This window comes from Cornus florida, unplaced genomic scaffold (assembly GCF_030987335.1).
Source record: "Cornus florida cultivar Cherokee Brave unplaced genomic scaffold, ASM3098733v1 CherokeeBrave_3.0.0_Hap2_Chr11, whole genome shotgun sequence".
Lineage (NCBI taxonomy): Eukaryota > Viridiplantae > Streptophyta > Magnoliopsida > Cornales > Cornaceae > Cornus > Cornus florida.
Genome location: NW_026775581.1, coordinates 131,372,408 through 131,392,583, shown reverse-complemented (window position 1 = coordinate 131,392,583; position 20,176 = coordinate 131,372,408). Strand labels below are relative to the sequence as shown.

The following is a 20,176-nucleotide window of genomic DNA, read 5'->3' as shown; positions in this document are numbered from 1 at the left end:
AGTTGCAGCAAGCTCTTCTAATTGTGTGTGCATACATAGAATGGATAAGGAAACACAAACTTGACAAGCCAAATACCATTTTGTACTCCAGCCAGATAAGTTCGCAAAAGCAAGAAAGTCACTTATAGTCCGCAATAACGCTGCATGCATGCAAAACATCCCTTTTCTCGATGCATCATAGGTATCCACCCCTTCAACCCATAGTACCTTTAATTCTTCTATCAAAGGTTGCAAATATACATCAATATCATTTCCAAGACCTTAGGCCCAGGGATTAAGGTGGATAGTATGAAAAAAGGTTGTTTCATGTACTATGTGCAATACTCATAGTCCTGAATGGGTTGAAACCGTCTGTTGCTAGCCCAAGTCTAACATTTCTAGAAGACCTAGCAAACTCTGGATACTTTTTGCCAAAATGATCCCACGTTAGAGAGTCAGCAAGATGTCTTAACTTTCCATCTTTTATGCGTTCTTCCTCATGCCATCGCATATCTAAAGCTGTCTTATTTGACATGAACAACCGTTGAAGTCTTGACTTAAGAGGGAAATACCTTATAACTTTGGCTGGAATTTTCGTCTTTTTTGATTGGGGGGGAGGGGATGTACTTGTACTACCCTTGAAATGAGTGTCAAAATCCTTCCACCTAGACTTGCCACATTTATGACATGTTTCATCATTAGCGTACTCCTTCCAGTACAACATACAATCAAAGGGACATGCATCAACCTTATCATACTTGAGACTTAAGTCACTAATTATCTTTTTTGTCAAGTAAAAAGATTTTGGCAGTCTCACCTTCTGGTAGTACATCTTTAAAAAACATTAGCAAGTCACTAAATGATTTATCAGTCCAATAATGCTAAGTTTTCAACAAATATAGTTTCACTCTAAAAGACAGCTTCGTAAAGTCTTTACACCCAGGATATAGATATGTTTTTCCATCATCTCTTGTAAAACTTATCTGCCTCCCCGATGATACTCATTTTCCCTATCAGCTTGTTCACCCATTTCATTTTGAATTCCAAAACCCTCATATAAGAGTTCGTGCATGTCATCATTATTTACGTTGGAGTCGATATGCTCGTATGAGGTGTCCCCATCATTATGCCTAGAAGACAAAGGTAATTGTTCTCCATGATAAATCCAAATTGTGTATGTATTAATAAACCCATTCCACATCAAGTCATCCAAAACTTCTTGCCTTGTTTTCTTGATACAATTCTCACACTTGTTACACAGGCAATATATACGTCCACTCTGCCCAACACGCTCAAATGCTGTATCTAGAAATTGTTCAACTTGATTCGAGTATGTAGTACTTATCCTATTTGTATAGTAAGAAAAATGAAGTCAAAATGAATATATATATATATATATATATATATATATATATATATACTTTTAAAAATTAACGAGACTAAAATTTAAAGCACCTTGAGTCCGTAATCCAACTTCTATCATAATGTAACCTAGTAAAACAAACAACATATGAATCTTAAAACTCTGTTGGTCAACTTCTTTGAATTACTGGAGTTCATAGTTCTTTAATCAATAAACTACTTCTATCTACTTGGGACAATACATGAACAGAATTACTATTAAATGTCCTAATTAGCATCACCAATAAAGTCAAACTCGCTGTTCAGTCAATTTTTTTTATTTTGGTTGAATGTATTAATTTTTTTATAGTCGTCTATAGGTTTACCTGTCTTTCCTGTTACACTTTCAGCTTTGAAGTCCATCTTCTTTTATTTGAGTTAGTATTTTAATTTTTTTTTTGGGATTCCTTTAGGATCTTCACCGCCATACTTGAGCGACCAAGACATGTTTTGTTTTATTTGTTTTATGCTTTTTAGTGGAGCACCAAAATTGTTTGGTTGAACTGTAAATCGAACTATCCTCATCCATCATGGTGCAGTCTTTCTAATGGACGTAGAGTTCAAAATATACCAAAAATTATACGATTAAGAAACGTAGGAGAATGAAAAAAAAATAAAAATAAAAAAAATTTACATGATATAGGTTTTTATCATATCATGAATGAAATGTAAAATTTTAAAAGTAGGAGAATGAATTTCAACTCTGAAATCAGATTTTTTCTAATGGCTACAATTCTGCGTGATATAGGTTTTTATATCTTTTGGGTCAGATGGCAAGTTATTCTTTTGTACATCACCACATTCAGTGAATCAGTGGGGGTGGGGGGCAACCAAAATAGACTGACTACCAAACGTTGAGTCTCTTTCTTGGCGTGATGAATTTAGTCTTTGTTTAAAGTTGACATGTGCAACTCTACTGTTTGTACACCATTTACCTCTCCTCTTCCTCTGCCCAATTGACCAAATTGTGATTCCACTGCCCTTTTCTCTAAGAACTTTATAATGAATTGCACTGCTTGGGCGGTAAGCGATGGTTAAAATTGTCCTATATTGCCTGATAGATCTGAAATCGTTCGGGCATATAAACACGGGCCATGAAATTTTTTTATTTTTTTATTTTTTTTCTTTTCAGGGCAAGAATATTAAGGGTTAATGGTTATGTTAGAAGAGAGAAGGATGGATGGTGAAAGGGGCTGCTAGATACGAGGAGTAACCCAACCACATGGCACTTGTGCATGAAATTTAGGGGACACAGTGAACATGATACAAATGAAGCAAAAGATAGAAAGCCATTACAGTTGTTAGAAGAAATTTCACACTCCAGGCAATACAGATTTAAGGTCAGACACATTTTTACAGCTTAGCTGTAACATATGGAGAAAAAAACATTGACAAACAAATAACAGGAGAGAAGTTAATTAATAGTACAAAGAACAGGAGAGAAGTTCATTACACCTAACCTTAACATTATCTGCCCAAGTTGCATTCTCAAGTATGATAGGTACCAAGCAATTAATATATAAAAAAAACGAACATGTATTTTTGAATAATAAACTGGAACATTTTCCACAAGATTTATTCAAGGTAGTAATTTGACAATTATATGATGCTGGGAAAACCAATAATTACATTACTTTGTTGAACCCTAATAATTACAACTTTCAGCATCTATTTGAGCCAGCAAAAGTCAAGCATTTCATAGTCCAAGACATTAAGAAATGAAAAATGCATGAATGGGTGTACCTTATAAGTCGAGATAAAACAATTCTGCTATGTTTGGCAGATAGGAAAAGAAAAGAAAAAAAAATTAATACAAAATTTGAATTAAACTTCTTGCAATCCCAAATGGATGGCACCGATTCGGTGCTCTCAAATATAACATCGGTACATTGTTAAAATAGAGGGCATATCCTTTCAAAAAGGTCCAACAATACAATGAAAAAACCTATTCCCATAGGAAATACAGCAAAAAGCACCCTTGCACCCACCAAGAGAAAACTGAGAAAGCCTCGTCAGACTAAAAACAAAGTGGTTGTAGAACTTTTCTAATGATAATAAAACAGCTACAAGTTCCAATATTCATACATCATACACACACCCATATACATATAAAAAAAGACTTTTGTGTCTCAACCAAGCTTAATACTATACAATATTTCATCAATAGGATTTAAGTGTTACTCCACAAAAAGTACACACAATAGCATTCAAAGATTTCTTATACATCTATTGTGTGTATACACAATACAAATATGAATGATTTGAGGAGAATACAGTTTTGGGTGCTGAATCTCTAGAAACCCGAGAACCCCAATAGTGCAGTCTAAATATTAAGGATGAGTACAATTGTGGTGCAAGTAAAAGAAGATTTAAATAATTTTTTATAAACTTCCAAAATCGTATTTTCTAACAGGTTACAAGTTTATGAACTTCCTAAATGGTATTTGCTATTATGGAGGTCTGAAAAAAATAATTTTTTAACTGAAAACTATCCCCAATCAGGATGACTGCAGATATCAGCATATGTTATTAGTCAAAGAAAAAAGGAATGCTATAAAAAGGAATGATATATAGATCTACGCAGCAAACCAAGGAGCAAAAGGGCAAGGAAGCTTTGTCTGATTTGGTGCGAATTTTCATCTCAAGAACAAGAAGGGGAAATCAGGGTTTAAAGTGCTTACAACTTACAGGAGACCAACCCTTCAACCACCACTGTCCAAACCTCCGATGCACCACCAGCGCACCACCAATCAACCACAGCCGCCGTGCTCTTCCCTGAGCCACACCATGCGCACCACCAAGCCCTGATGTCGTGGGTAAGAGAGAAGAAAGGAGTCACGATATGAAACCTAACCCAAACCCAAAATGTGCTATATTAGGAAAAAATAATAATAAATAAAATAATAACAATTAAATTATTAATGGCACACAGTTTATAACTGCCGGAAATAATTTATATTTTCTAGCGCTTTTAAAAATTATGCCGGAAATAATTAATATCTTCCGGCACTTTTTAATATACCGCCGGTATAAATACAAATAACGGCGGATTCTACTATACCGCTGGAAATAATTAATTAATAACGGCGAACGTAAAAAAAACCACCGGTAAAAATGAAATTTGTTGTGGTGCTTCTTCCAAAGCATACGGCTTTCTGGACGTAGATGATGATATCTATAGAGATGGATCTTATATATATTGTATAATGAAGTACCACACGAGTGGATATATAAGAATCCAAATCTACCGAATCACTCATGTTATGATCCTCCGACACTTTTTAATATACCGCCGGTATAAATACAAATAACGGCGGATTCTACTATACCGCTGGAAATAATTAATTAATAACGGCGAACGTAAAAAAAACCACCGGTAAAAATGAAATTTGTTGTGGTGCTTCTTCCAAAGCATACGGCTTTCTGGACGTAGATGATGATATCTATAGAGATGGATCTTATATATATTGTATAATGAAGTACCACACGAGTGGATATATAAGAATCCAAATCTACCGAATCACTCATGTTATGATCCTCTACATCCTAGGTCAACGATAGTGGTTTGTGTATTTTAAGGGCAATGCCTTAAATCCTCATTCCAAAGTTGAACCAAGGTCCTTTCCATGAATTTTAGGTGGTATGCGGATGGTAATTCTTTCTACTTCTTCAGTATAATGACAGATCAAGAGGCCGACAAGATGGAATGACCAAGAAGTTTTGTGTTAAGTACCTTCCAAATAAGCCATGCGTCTCCAAAGACCTAAACCATTTAAATGAACATTCCAGTGGTGGTTATTTTTGGGTGTGAACATCCCCAAACCAAACCTCGCCATATTTTTCCAAATTTACATTCAATTGTACACATGATCCCCTTTGCAGGGATTGTGTCACAAACATTATTCAGATACAATTTGAAGGATTTCGTAGGTTCATTGGTAAGGGCTTGACGGAAGAACTTTATTCAGTGGAAACTTGAACTACGTACATACATAGTTTTTAAAAAAGGTAAAGCCAACAGAAATATAGAAACGACAATCTCCCAACCCCTGAACAACCCCTCCAATTACTCCCTGAAAGTCCAGCAAGTGATGAATCCTTTACCCTTGCTCATATTCCTCGACCCATTGATGAAGGAACCCAGGCCTGCCGGCACAATAAGAGAATGATGGAGCCAATCTGCTTGCTTGTACAGGTGAGGACCGCTCAGCGCCTCCCCCATCTTAGGCACCTCTCTCTTTCTTAGTTTCACACTGGCCTAATGAATGCAATCGGTCTTTTAGTAAGTGTATATAACAGCTGTTTAGTGTACAAGCAATTCTTTAGTGGCCGCACCAAAAGGGACGTACGGCGGAGGTTGGTTGAAGATGATGTTACGTGGTGTTCAAAACCAGTCTTGAAGTGAATGAATTAGAAAGAACGAAGAAGTAAGGAAATGAGAAGATTCTTTATTGAACTATATCATGAACAGATCCTCCCCTCCATACCAATCACGAGTTTTTCTCCATTCCTCTCCTATATCTTCATAACACCCTTAATGCTAGGTTTTGAAAAGTAGATCGTTGATTGAAGAGCCAGGTCAGGAGCTCTTCCGGCCGATCTGATCTCCCATCCGTTCCCATGGCCATGGAATTGGACATCTGCACTTTACGCATGGTTTGTTTACTTCGTACTTAAATTCTGGGCTCCAAGAGATAGAATCTCATTAATTGGGAAAAAAAAAAAAAAAAAAAAGAAACAAAAAAAGAAAAAAGAAAAAAGGAGGAGGGCATGAATCCATTGTGATTTGGTTCCTTGGTGTCGACATCTCTGCCTGCTGGTGCATTCAGTGGACAAATTGTAAAATTAGATCAGAAGGGATTAACATTTGTGATTGAAGATTATAGATCATTGAGACCAGATTGAATAACTAGGATTCTTCAAGTTTTTATGATCACACACCAGATGAAAATTCCACCAGGAGGTTTGTACTTATGAATTCAGCTCAGCCAAGCCTAAGTATCTGTTAGAATATGGAATTAAGAATGGCTGCATGGCAGGTTGTTGTGTTGCCTGAAGGAGTTCTGTCCACGATGGATGCATTGTGTATTTTAAGTGCAGGAAATTATTGCCTTAAATCTTCATTCCAAAGTTGAACCAATTTCCTTTCCAAGATTTTAGGTGGTATGGGGATCTACATGATTGCTTTTTCTTGGAAGACTCTCTCTCTCTCTCTCTCTCTCTCTCTCTCTCTCTCTCTCTTTCTCCACAAAGCATAAGCAGTCAAATTTAGACAATTGTACATGTTCTTTTTACTAATCCATATTTCCTGGTATTGTACATGGTCGACATGCTTGTCAGTCATTCACTTATGTTTAAGATGACAGAATGACTGATTGTCATTGTATCTTTTTGCCCCCGTATAAATTATCACATCATCATATTTTTGTCTTGCCAAAGTCGAATTCAATGTACATTGTCTTGCCAACATTTATACTGAACATTTCGATTTAAATGTCTTTTTGAGGCACACCTTCCGATTTAAGCAATTTTAACATCAATTTTCACTCATAACAAAGTATTCAAAAAGATCAAAGAACAGTATTTTCATCAATACAAGTATGAAAAATTGCTTCTGCATAAAAGTATTGTTTCTTAAAATAAATCAATCACCGTACATACGATATGGTATAAAAGTTTATCTTTGTTCCACATGACAAAATAAATGGCACAAAGTATTGGAAGCAAAGTCAAACAGTTCAATACTAATATGGGGTTAAGTGCACTTAACACCCCTGTAGTATACACGATGTGCACAATGCACCCCTACTTTTTAAAATGAGCTGAACCCTCCCCCCACCCCCCACACCACCCCCCCCCCCCCCCCCCCCCCCCCCCCACACACACACAACTAAAACCACTTTTTTTGTGACATGTTACATAAAGTAAATGTATTATTGCATTTTTTCCCTTTTAACATTCTGAAACTGCGCCTTGCTGGTTTCTTATATATATTTGAAATATTTAACCCATCTCTCTCTTTCCCTCTCCTCTAGCTCTCTCTCCACCCTTTACGACAATAAGGGTATTAAAAATTCTGAAAAACCAGTGATTGATATAAGTATATTGAAGTATTAAAAAAAAAAAAAAAATGCTATACAAAGTCTATTGATTATCAACAGGCCAGTTGCCTAGCAGTACCAGGCCCTTACTTCCCAAAGGGAGGTTAGGAGATCGATAGTCTAGTGATTCATCGAATTACCACAAGATTGTTCCTGAGTAAGATAGTCTACAATAAAAGGTCGAAATAGAATCAACCATATATAGACATGCTTTCATAATTTTATGGTTTCTAAATGTTAGTTCCTAGTCACACTGCCTAGCTGAGCTCCAACTTCTTTAGACCAAACAGTTATTTAATCTGGTTGGGGGGCTCTAGGTGGTTGACCTATTTATTATGACATTTAATGCAGAAGTAGTAACTTAATAAAGCTAGATCACAGCCATTTCCAAATCCAACCTCCCTTAATTATGAAAATTTCATGACAAACTTTGAAACTAGAAAGTAGAAACCAATGGCCAAATATTTGAGGACTGTTTTTGTAATTGTCACACTACCCTCAACGCAATTCATGTGATATAAATTTCAGACCTTGAAAGTTTGAAAAATTAACGTAGATATAAGAACCTAGGAATCACGTAATTTTTTACAACTTTCTAAAGAATCCAATGTGTGATATAAAAACCTAGGAATCATATAGTTGCATTCCATTAGACAAGATGAGAGCAGAACCTTCTCAAATGGAAGCTTTGCTCTTAGCTTGTCTAGTAGTACTTGTACTGGCTTTGCAAGCAAGACAGCTCAATCTCTAGAGTTGCATTTTTTTAAAAAAATTATGCCCTCAAGCAGAACTGAAAGTGAAGACTCTCAAGGAGTCCAAAAGATCAATAATCTCCTCCATGGATTTGCAATTTCTCCCTAAAACCCAATTTGGCCTTGTGTAGCTTTTGAGGGATGCGATCCCCTTTTGAAAGCCTTTTCAAATGCATATATTACTTATTAAAAAGAAAAAGAAAAGAGAATGGCACATAAGCCTCTTTGAAGGCTTAGGTCCTTTGTGGCCCTTTGTTCTTTCTTGGTTTTCGCTCCCCTTTCGAGCGCTTTTTTATACAATTTTACTTATCAAAAAAAAGAAAAGAATGGCACATAAGCATTTTACGAACGATCCATCACTACCTGCTGGCTTACTTCGATTACAACTTCATGACTGTTTCATTAGAGTAAGTCCATAATTTCCACACACACACAAACACTATCATGTTTTAGTATGACACTGTTAAAATATGTTAATTATCTAGTACAATTACTTCACTGAGCTAGTACCACTTTCTATTTTCATGTCAATTTATTTCGAGTCATTTCCAATATATGCTTTGAGATTGTCATTTTCCAGTTGAATTACTTGGTCTCGTTGAATTACTTGTAATTTTCTGTTAAAATGCGTTATCTAGTTGAATTAATTGCCTGAGCTAGTACAACTTTTATTTTCATGTCAATATATTTCGAGTCATTTACAATATATGCTTGTTAGAGGTTGTAATTTTTGGAGATTCCTCTCACTGCAGGATTGTGATGCTTCTGTTCTTATAGACAGCACAGACGAGAATGTGGTGGAGAAAGAGGCTCCTCATAATTTCACTTTGAGAGGATTTGAAGTGATCGACAAGATTAAATCAGAGTTGGAGAAGCAATGAAAGTGGTTGTTTCTTGTGCAGATATACTGGCATTGGCAACCCGGGACAGTGTTGCCTTTTCTGGAGGATCAGTTTACGCTCTTCCAATTGGGCAGCGAGATGGGACTATTTCTAGTATCAGTGATGTTCACATTCCTGGCCTTCTTTTTCTATAGCTGATGCTTCAAAAGCTTTCCAAACTATCAATCATGAATTAGCAGACCTTGCTACTTTACTAGGTAAACCTCATAACTGAAAAAACTATACATATATTTAACCCTAATTTTGCATTTCTATTTAATACTTCAATCTCAAGTCTTCACATGGACAATGTCCAATTTGGTCATTTCCCATTTGAACCATTTTTTATATAAAAGGAATTGTAAGAAATGTTGTTGTAAGGGTAGTTAGGTCTTTGAACCAGTTTAATAGGTCAGGAAGTCCTTATTTGCAGGCTTTTCAAACTTGAGGGGGTTTGGGGAACATCAGGGGTGTATATGCACTAGAAGGATTCTAGAGGGTTGTAAAAGTGCACTTAACCCTACGGGCAAGAAAATGATAAAAATGAACCTGTTTGTTCCTTAGCACTAATGAATCTATAAGTAATTAGCATCCTAGATGCCCATTTAACAAATATATTCAAAATGTTCTCTAGAGAGAAAAAAATAAAATAAAAAGAGAAAAAGGACTGACAGGTTATACACGAGGCGCATAGAAGAGACAACAAACATAAGCACATATCTCAATAGAGAATATAATTTAGACAAGCTCAAACATACCTATCGAGTTTTCCACTGTCTCAAAAGTTCATCATAGACAAAAGGCTTCTTTTCAACAGACAAGCTTTGTTTCAACTTTGCCAATGTGGAAGACTTCAACTTGATGCCTCCATCAATCATATCCTCAGCATACTTAACAGCTTCTGAGACTCTATTTATATCACGAAGCCCAGAACTAACAAATTCCCAGTTTCCCGAATCATAATTCTCAATCATGCATTTCCAAATTTTTATCGGGACATACGGGTCTCTATTTTCCATGTATATCCTCACTGCTGATCCACAATTTGAGTGGTTTGGGACACACTCATTTTTAATCATCTCCATTCCCTTAACCTCCTATTCTTAACCAAAAAGTGAAACAACACATTATAAGTTTGAGAATCCAGGAAAGCACCATAACTAACCATCTCATCCAACAACTTTTCAGCAGCATCAGGCTCCTTAGGATAACAATGTAAAGCAAGCATTGAATTATACATCTTAGTATTGGGTCGAAAATCATTCTTCCCAACCATCGAACCCCAAAGCAACTCATCCCCGGATAACACCTTGTGTCAGTCATTGTTTGGAAGAACTTCATAGCTTCGCTCATACCACCATTGGGATCCTTAAGCAAAGGAATCAAAAACGAATCATAAGGAGGCACATTCAAAGGGTTCCACCCGATCTCAGCCGCCATTTCTTGAAAGGTTTTTCTAGCACCATCTACATCCCCTTCATTCTCCCACCCCTCTAACAAAATTGCATGAGTCTGCGTCCGGAAAAATCTTATACTTGGCAACACTCTGCTTTTGATGTCTTCCCATTCCTACAAATCGTGCTAAGTAGAGAATTCAATGCCACAATGTCTGGTGGACAACCATATTGACCCATAACCAAAGAAAGCAAACCTCCCTTCCTCATCGACTTAATCGCATCCCACATAGGGTCGAACGAACCATTCTTGCCCAACAAATCAACAACCAAATTCCAAGCATAGGAACTTTGCTGGTCATTGAGTTGAAATCCGGACCACTTGAAGAACTTCACGGCGGGGCCAGGGAACCGTAGGACAGTTTCAGGACCTCTTCTTGATAAACCCTAATGCCAGTATTTTCAAGAACCTCCTCGATGCCCAAAGAATGAGTGTTGGATATGATTTCACAGAGTAATTTAACTTTCGGTGGCAAATTGGGTGTGTCTAGATATGAAGCGAAGATTGGACGCTTACCCTTTTGTTGTTGTTGTTGCTGTTGCTGCTGATTTTGAGCTCAATGTGTTGTTGGAAGGTTTGAGGTTGATGAAGGTCGGGGCTTCTTCATGTTGTCGTTCCTTAACGATGTCGGCGGAGAATCTAAGAAGTTAGAACGCTTATTATTCTTGCCCATGATTTATTTCTTGATGAAACGCAGAAAAACCCTAAAAAAGAAATAGCTCGGTTCTTGGGCTTGGATTACGGTGGGTTGGGGAGCTCAAATTTAACCCAATTCTACCCAAACTCAAGTCCAACTTATTTTTAAATCATTCTAGGTGTAGATTATAGAAATAGGATTAATTTCAGATAGTTTCGGATTTTTAGTTAGAGAAGTGATAGATCTTCCGACTTCAATTGCCGACTATTCCTCCGAATATAACGTGGTTGGAAATGAGTCGAAGAGAAAGAAATGTTTACGGAAATTTTTTTAAGAGTTCCAATGAGATCCAACCACGTTGTATTCATAGGAAGAGTCGACAATTAACGTCGGAAGACCTATCATTTTTCTTTTAGTTAAACACACCTGTAAAGATTCTTTAAAGTCCTCCGAATATAACGTGGTTGGGAATGAGTCGAAGAGAAAGAAATGTTTACGGAAATTTTTTTAAGAGTTCCAATGAAATCCAACCACGTTGTATTCATAGGAAGAGTCGACAATTAACATCGGAAGACCTATCATTTTTCTTTTAGTTAAACACACCTGTAAAGATTCTTTAAACTAAATGTATTTGTATACGAAATTATGAAAATAAATTAAGAAATTAAATCTATAAATTATTAATATATGATATTCAAGAAAAATAAGCAGAAAAATTCTGATCACAATTATATATATCCTTACAATTATAAATATATAAAAATTTGATGGGATTGGGCTCAAGTTGTTGATAACTTAATCCAAACCAAACTAAAATTAAGTTTGGGTTAGTTCAACCCTAAACCGACTCTAGTTGTAAAATTGGATGTCCAAGTTATTTTTTTTTTTTTGGGAAAGTAATTGGATGTCCAAGTTGATAACAAATTATCCTATACCAACTCTAAATGTGTGCAAGTCTTGATAAGAGGCGAATCTTTGATTAGATGGGAAGCCCAAAGTGTTTCCAACTTACCATTTCTCTCTTTTAACGTGGCAGACATGCAAAATTAATTAATGAATATTAAAATTTATATAATTAATAGTACTATTGTACTTATTGATCAAAATTAGGGAAAACAATTGGGTGGGTTTGAACGAATTTTGGGTTGATTATGAATGGACGAGTCAATAGTAGGCCAATAATTAATTATCAACTCATTTATAATGGGTGAAAAAAGGGTTAGGTGTTGAATGGGCTAATCACACACCCAACCCAATTACCCAAATATTTTTACATACAAATTATATTAAATTTATTAATTTTTTGGTCTCTCGTTACAATTTTTTTCCTTCTATTTTTTTATTTTTATTATTATTACTTTTTTTTAGGAAAAACTTACTATGCAACTTATTTTGAGAGTTATTACAGCAAAAAAATAATAACAATAATAAATAGATGAGAGAAATGTATAAAAGAGACAAAAAAGGGAGAAGAGTTTTTTTTTATTATTTTTTTATTTTTATATATAGTGTTAGAATTTAGATTAGTAGATGTAAAAAGTTGAAATCCGGCATTTCAAAGTCCACTGGAGGTACTAACCCATTGGGCTATCGAGACATCTGCAAAAAAGGGAGAAGAGATATAATGAGAGAATTATCACAAAAAAACGGAGGAGGGAGTAAATAGAGAAGAAAGAGAATACGAATACGAAAAAAAAAAAAAAAAAAAACACAAAGAGAGAGATAGAAACATAAAATATTAATATCAATAATATTATAATACCTACACTTCCTAATATTAATATTAATAATATTATAACACCTACATTTCCGGTAATATTATTACTATTATGATTGTTGAATAACAAAAACAAAATTGTTGAATAAAAAAGGAAAAATTGTTTTTACGTTAATTTTTTTTATTTCAAGCGTTACAATAGGAGAGAAACAGAATATTAAAAATGTTAAATAATCAACGAAATAATGAAATAAAATATGGGAATATGCAAGTTAACATTAAACAACAGAACATGAATAACTTTGAAGAACTTTTGATTAAAATATGGAACTTACAACTTTGATCTTTGAATACAACACTTTTGTTCTGAGCCGAGCTCCTTGGATGAAGTAAAACTAAAAACTTAAACTTAAAAATTACAATTTGAACTGAGAACTTTTGAAACGGAAACTAAAATCTAAACTTGAAAATGAGCCTCCCTCCAATGTCTTGAGGAGCTGTTATTTATAGGGCCTCGAAGAAGCCTTGGGAAGCTTTGGATTCCTTGGAAATAAGGATGCAGTAGGAGGCCATGTGCAAAGCCTGAAAGGCTGATTTGAGGTGATGTCTTCTGAATGATGTTGGAGGCCATGTGCAAAGCCTGAAAGGCTGAATTGAGGTGATGGCCACTGACTTGCCTTGGATTCCTTTTTTGAAAAGCTTGTCTGTCATGAACACCAAAAGGTACTAAAAGCCTGAAAATGGAGAACTGTTGAATAAAATTTTAAACTGTAGATTTTTTTTTTTTTTTTGTCACTATGCAGCGGCATTAAATGACCGAGGTTAGAAGCTTTTTTTGAAATGAAATGATGATTTTTGAGAATATTGTTTACTGGAGCTGTTGGGTAAAAATACCAAAACAGTCATCTTCATTGGGTTGGGCTAGATCTGTTTGGGAACCATGGAAAGAACCTGAGCCTTCACTTCTGTTGGAGCCCAATTTTGAGAAGGCTATGGGATTGACTTGGGCTAAAGTTTCTATGAGGAAAGCTTCATACTCATCTTGGGATTTTGCTGAAGAAAGCTTTGCTTGGGCCTGGCTTTTGGATAGGAGGAAAGCCGAAGACTCTCCTAAGCCAGAACATGATATTGCAGGGGTGCTTTGAGAACCATTCAGAAATTGCTTCTGGAGTAACATCTTTGATAGAGAATTGGTCCCACCATTTGACTTTGAAAATCCTTCCTAGAAGAGGAAGATTAGAAGGGGTTTTGAGGATTTGGAATTGCCATAGAACTATCCATGACAATGCGAAATTTGCAAAAAATAAGAATGATTTGGGAAACTCGGAAAGCTCAAGAGGAGCTTGGAATTTTTCATTGAAAATTGAAAATCCCTTGGACACCGTTTCAGGGATGATTTCTTGGCAAGGACCAAACATATGCCACCAGTCAATGAACCATCGGGGGATATTTAGATTGAAATTCTTTTGGAAAAGGATAAGCCAGGAATGGCTATAATCCTGATTTTGGAAATAAAAGGTATTGTACCAGGCATCTTGATAGTCCCAGTAATTGAAAGTTTGAGGGTTGCGAAGTTGAGAAAATTACCTCGGAGTATTGATGTTTTTACCCCAGGCTGCTGGAGTAAGGATTTTTTGAATGGTACACGTGGTGTGAGAAATGAAAGACTCATCACCTGGTTTTGAATGAGTTCGAATTTTGATGGAATCAGTGTCCACTAAAATAAACTCATAAAAATTTTGTGTTTTCCAAAAATCTGATGTTGGATAATGAAAACCTTTGACAAAATGATTTTGAGAAAGTAAAACTGGGTTTTGGTTAAAAAGTTCTTTTTCAACCACACAAATGGTTGATGAATTTGGTTTTTGAAAATAACGAGATTTTTTTAGAGTGGGATTGTTGACCACCACTTGCTGTGAAACAGATCTTGAGGAAATTTGTTTATCTGATGCTGAAGAAATTGCATCATAAGTTTTTTGAAGGGGAGGAAAAACTGGTTGTTGGGATTGTAAGTATGCTTGGATGGGGTCATACTGGATTGGGGACATGTTTATGACATGTTAGGGAATTGTGGTTAGGGCTGAAAACTGGTTTGTAATTAATGGAGATGAACTAGCACACATAGCTTCTTCATCTTCCTCGACTTTATCATACCAGGTTTTTTTGGAAGGGTTCTGAGAAGAGGATGATTGTGCATATGCATCTTTTTTTTGTGGGGTTTTGTGCTTGCAACTGAGGCTCCTCTACCTGTCTTGCGAGGCATAGTAACCGTCCTTAAGCTCCTGCTTTTCCCTGCAAAAATTCCCTGGTGAGAAAATCAAGAAGAGAATTGTTTTCTCCTTTTATATATTCAATATCAAAGTCAAATACAGAAAGAATAGCTTGCCATCTGGCGAAAATTTGTTTTAAGGCTATGTTATGAACATCTTTCTTTAAAACAGTTTTTGCAGATTGGCAATCAACACGAACTAAAAAGTTTTGATTTAGTAAGTCACTTTGAAATTTTGAAATGCATAAAACTATAGATAAAATTTCCTTTTTGACTGTAGAGTAATTTTGTTGTGCTTGGTTCCATGTGCCAGAGGCGAACTGAACTAGTTGTTCCTTGTCACCTGTTTTTTGTTTTAGGATACCTCCATATCCTAATTCAGATGCATCAGTTTCCACAATTTTGAAGGCTTTTGGATCAGCAATAGATAGGCAAGGAAGGTTTTTTGCTTTGCTTTTAAGGATTCTGACTGTTTTTGTATGCTCATCGGACCATGGGGGAGGGGATTTTTTTAATCTTTGGCGTAGTGGAGCACAAAGAAGAAAAAGATCCTTGAAAAACTCAGAGAGATAATTTAGGCACCCTAAAAATCTTTGAAGCTGGGTTTTGTCTTTAATTTCATCAGGGAATTTATCAGAAAATTAGATAGATCTGTTGATTGGGATGACAGTTCCTTGGTGGATCTGAAAACCTAAGAACCTAATCTTGGTCTGAAACAAAGTTAACTTTGATAAAGAAATGACTAATCCATTATGCTTGATGGTTTGAGCAAATACATTGAGATGTTTCCAGTGAGCATCTATAAAAGAAGAAAATATTAGTATATCATCAATATAAACAATTAAAAAATTCATAAGATGAATAAAAATATCATTCATAATTTTTTAAAATTCTGAAGGGGCATTTTTTAATCCGAAAGGCATCACATTCCATTCGTAATGGCCAAAAGGAACCGTGAAAGCTGTTTTGTGTCTATCTTTTTCAGCAATTTGGATTTGCCAAAATCCTGACTTGAGATCAAACTTTGAAAAAACGGTTGCATGAACGAGACGTTGGATTAGGTCCTTTTTATTGGGCAAGGGATACCTGATCCATTGAAGAACTTCATTGAGGGGCTTGTAATTGATAACTAATCTGGGAACACCTCTTTCTATTTCAGCATTCTTTTGGACATAGAAAGCGACACAGCTCCATGGGAAACGGCTTTTTCGGATGAGGGGTTTGTTTAATAATTCCTGTACTTCCTTCATACAGTAATCAAGAAATTCTTGACTCATTTGGCTAGGACGGGCTTTGGTAGGGATATCCTTTTCATTGAAAGATTGTTCATAAGGTAATTCAACAATGTGTTGTCTTCTGTGCTAAAAAGCGTTTGGGAGATCAGAGCAAACCTGACTTTCAAGTCTTAATCTGAACCTTTGAATAGAGTCTTTGAGACTTTTTTGACTGAGTCATTCATCAATCTGTTTGAAGATTAGTTCTTGTTTGAAAAAGTCTAAATGCTTTGTTTTGCTTTCAATCCTGTTGACAGCAGGGACTTGAGTAACATAGGAATCCTTAATGGTATTGAGATCTTTGGTGTCTATAGGATGAGCAAAAGGAAAGCAAATTTCTTTTCCAACTAAACTTGTTGAAATGCCTTGGCTATCAACTTTGAATGGGTAAAGAAGAGAAATAAATGGAGTTCCTAAAATAACAGGGGTATTGAGGTCTTTGACAAGGATGAAAGGTGTTTTAATACAAAGACCCTGATTACAAACATGGGCTTTGGTTAACTTGTACTAAACAGTGAGTCGTGAACCATTAGCACCTTGAAGCCGTTCTTTGGTTTTCTCAAAGTATTTCGTAGGGACAAGTCCTTCATTGATACAATTGAGATCAGCACCGGAGTCAATGAGAGCCACTGTATGAATGGTATAGTCTTTGTTGATGACAATTTTTAGATTAACATGCCATTTCTGAAATGTTATCTGGGTCAGAAGGTTGATGTAAGTCTCATTGTCCTTGGTGGGATTTTCATAAACTTGTTGTTCAAGTTTTGCAGAGGACTTAGGTAGTAAGGCATCTATCTGGGATTGTTGAAAAAGGATTTAGCTTCTGAGGGTAAGAATATCATGAGCAGTGGAATCTTTCAAAGCCTTGCCCTCTTGCTTTAGGAGTGAAATCTCTTGCTTGGTTTGTTTGATTTCTTTATGGAGATCTTGAATCGTAATTGGCATCTGGGGTTGTGTACCAAATCTTTCAAAGATATCAGTAAGGTTGTAAGTATTTGGTATAACAACGGGAACTTTGTCATTTCTTTGGCCAATGCTGTTGGTGAATTTAATCAAGCATTCCTTGCGTTGATCAAGATCTTCTATTTTGTCAATGAGTTCCAACATGAATTCTTGGTCCTTAGTAATCATACAGATGCATTTGGTTTTGATAGGTTGGTCATCCAAAGATGGGTTGGAAGAATCAGAATCATAATCTATATTAGCATGATAGTCATTTTCTTGAATACCATTGATATCATGTTCGGATTCTTCATCTGAAGAGTTTAAAAGAATTTGCATCAGTTGGCTCCTGACGGTTTCAGGGAGATCGAGCTCATTGATCTTCTGTTTGGCTCTACAATCGCTTTTGTAGTGACCCATCTTGCCACACTTGAAGCATTTTATATCTGCTTTTGAGGTGGCAGAATTCTTTCGAAAATGTTTTGGAGGAGGGGCATTTTTCTGTCTATTTTTCTCAGAGGAGAGATATTTATCTGCAAATGAGGGTTTGCTCTTGTTATACCGTGACCTGTTTTCGTATCTTTTGGGAAAAGGCTTGCGGTAGCGGGTGTGACTTTTTCGTTTGGAAGGAGGGGTTAGGTTTTCGAAGCCGAATTGTTGGCAAAAAGTTCCTAATTCCTTTCGGCTAGTGGCATTCTCATGCTTAATTTGCTGTTGGAGTTGGAAATCGGTGCAGAGAGCAATACCTTCAGCTGTGATGGTACTGATGATGTCACCATAGGTGAGGGAGTCATAAGGAATATGGCCATTGTGTTTTGATCTGAAATGCTTGCGAATTCTCTCAGCAAAAAGATTGGCGAGTCCAGCAATGAACTTTTCTTTCCAAAAGGCTTGGTTACAATCAATCCTGGTGAGGACTTTTGAGAGGAAGACATCCTTGTACCATCTGAAATCCTGAAGTTTGCGACATCGAAGGTTGGCTAGAATTTTTGAGGTCTTGTCTCTAACAATTGAGAGGTCACCGAGGAACTATTTAGCGATAGAGAAAATGAGAGTAGCAACTGCATCTTCTGTATCTGCACCTTCTTCTGTTTTGATAATTGGTCCTTCAGGAGTTGTTTTGACAGAGTTAAGAATAGCTTGTCGTTTATCTGGAGTGAGGATGTTGTCCCACCATCCTTTGAGTTGGCCTGTGAATCCTCCTACTAGGAGTTGTGCTATAGCATGATCAGAAGAGTAATTCTTGGTTTTGTAAGCAGTGCTGACCATTGTCATTTCTTGAAGTGTATTGAGAATGTGATACTCAGTTTTGCCATCTATGTTCCATAAACGACAAATAATCAACAGGGATATTAGTAGATGTCAGACACTCTAAAATTTACCGGAGGCACTAACTTACTGAGCTATCGAGCTATCTGCAAAAAAGGGAGACTGGATAGAATGGGAGAGTAAAAAAATAAATAAATAAATAAAAATAAAAATAAAAAAAAAACCCGGAGGATAGACAAGAAAGAGAATATGAGGAAAAAAATAATAATAAAATTAAAAAAAAAAAAAAGAGAAGAGATATAGTAGGAGGAGAGAGAAAAAAAAGGAGAGAGAGAGAGAGAAAAAAAATATATATATAAAATGTTAATATTAATAGTTTTAGAACACCTGCACTTCCAATAATATTATTACGATTATGATTTTTGAATTTAAAAAAAAAAATTACATTAATTTTTTTATTTCAAGCTTTACAATTTTTTTTTTTTCTTTTCATAACAGAAAAAAGGAGAGAGAAAAAAATATATAGGATATATTTTGAGTGGGTTAAGATGGGTACTCTGTAATGACCCGAACCCGTGGGTCCGGACCATTACCCGGGTCCCTATCTGAACCCGTGATCAACAAGGGTACAATGGTCAATTCCTATACTCATCGGTAGTACTCGATTCATTTGAAGGTCTAAAGGATACTCCAAATTACAGCTCAGGAGGAAAAGTCAAGGTGTAGGTCAATAAAAAGGTCAGCCGGGTTAATGGAAAGGTCAGCCGGGTCAATGGGAAGATCAGCGGGGTCAATGAGAAGATCAGCCTGCTGATGGCCTTTCGTCGACCAGTTGAAAATACATGATCGGCCGGCTGACTGATGTGGTCAGTTGGCCGAAACGATCACAAATTATGCAAACTCTCGGGACTTTGCTACAGTGGTCCTTCAGCCAACTGAAAATGAGGTTCGGCCGGCTGAAACGATTACCAAAAATAAAAGCTCTCGGGACTTCTCAAAAAATAAACTGTCGGTCGGCTGGAGATGAGGTGTCGTCCGACTGGTGATGGGGTTTCAGTCAACTGATGGTAAGGTTCGGTTGGCTAAAACAAAACTTCTTAATTACCCAACTTACTAGAATGGCCTCAAGATGCTTGTCAGTTGGCTGACATACCTTATCAACCGGCTGATGAGCCCTGGGATGCTGCTATGTGCAGCCAGAAAGTCCAAAAACTTGGGCTCTTAGTGAGCCAAACCTGATAATCACTTAATTCCGAATTCACAACAATAATGCATAATGATATACAATTAAAAACACCCATAATCAATCATAGAATATACTAGCAATTCCCATTCATTACCAAGATGCCAACATAGTTCTACATTTACATTAAACTACCGTCAATTATCATAATTAAATTACATGGCCATGCTTTACAATTGATACATTCTGGAAATTGAAGTTTTACAAAAGAATGGTTCATGTGCAAAAAAGGTAGCAAAATAAACTTCAAGTCCTC

The 20,176-nt window shown here is 36.1% G+C and overlaps 1 pseudogene; it reads right to left on the bottom strand.

Moving 5' to 3' along the window:
• Positions 1 to 1,439: 1,439 nt before the first annotated feature.
• LOC132282149 (pentatricopeptide repeat-containing protein At1g77360, mitochondrial-like) lies at positions 1,440 to 11,216 on the bottom strand (annotated as a pseudogene).
• Between the last annotated feature and the right edge of the window lie 8,960 nt (positions 11,217 to 20,176).